We start from the raw sequence: 812 nt of genomic DNA, 5'->3' as shown, positions 1-812 counted from the left end.
AAAAAAGTCAAAATTGAAGAAGTTGGGGGGGGGGGAACTTTCACAATGCCAATTTTTGGCAATTTCCTGGAACCTCCATATCTGAAAACAGGGATTTTTGGCAAAAAAAATTACAAAAATAAACAAATTTGGGAGAAAATGGGGGCGGGGAACAGAAGTCTTTCCTAAGTGGCTACCCGCAGAACAAGATGTTCCTTCCCTGTGGAATATATTTACGCAAGGTCACAGATACACCACAGTCTTGCTGACCTCCTAGCTCCTCTGCTCACCACAACCACTGATAATTCAGTCACCTGTACTCTCAAAGTCTATTTATATGTCCAAACAGTGTTGCTGACTTTCCAGTACTCCCACTACACACCCCAACTCGCCTTTCAGTCATCTGCACTTTTCCATGCCTAATTAAGACACTCTTACTATTTAATTTATTTATTACATCCTTGTTGTATATAAATACTTCTGTTTGTGCATGTCTTTGCTTCGTGTGGAAAGAATGTGTGTGTGTGTGAGTGTGAGCGTGTGTGAGTGTGAGCGTGTGTGAGTGTGTGTGTACGTGCGCATGTGTGTGTACTACATGGAAAACTGTCTGAAAAATAAGATGGTGTTGTTACTGGTAATGAAGTATGTGGGTGTGTGTGAGAGTGCATGTGGTGATGCATGTGTGTATGTTGATATGTGTGGAGAGAGAGAGAGAGAGAGAGAGAGACAAAGTGTGTTTGTACATGTATGTGTAATCTTTCCTCTCTGAGCTTATATTGAGTGATAATATATATATATATATATATATATATATATATATATATATATATGTA

The 812-nt window shown here is 39.0% G+C and overlaps 1 protein-coding gene across 1 annotated transcript in view; it reads left to right on the top strand.

The window, feature by feature from the left end:
* LOC106875169 (ADP-ribose pyrophosphatase, mitochondrial) overlaps positions 1 to 812 on the top strand; it is a 99295-nt gene that overhangs the window by 81198 nt on the left and 17285 nt on the right. The gene's annotated exons all lie outside the window — the stretch shown is intronic.

Source organism: Octopus bimaculoides, chromosome 25, assembly GCF_001194135.2.
Source record: "Octopus bimaculoides isolate UCB-OBI-ISO-001 chromosome 25, ASM119413v2, whole genome shotgun sequence".
NCBI classification, from domain to species: Eukaryota; Metazoa; Mollusca; class Cephalopoda; order Octopoda; family Octopodidae; genus Octopus; species Octopus bimaculoides.
Note: the sequence above shows the minus strand (reverse complement) of the source record. Positions and strands in the feature narration are given on the sequence as shown.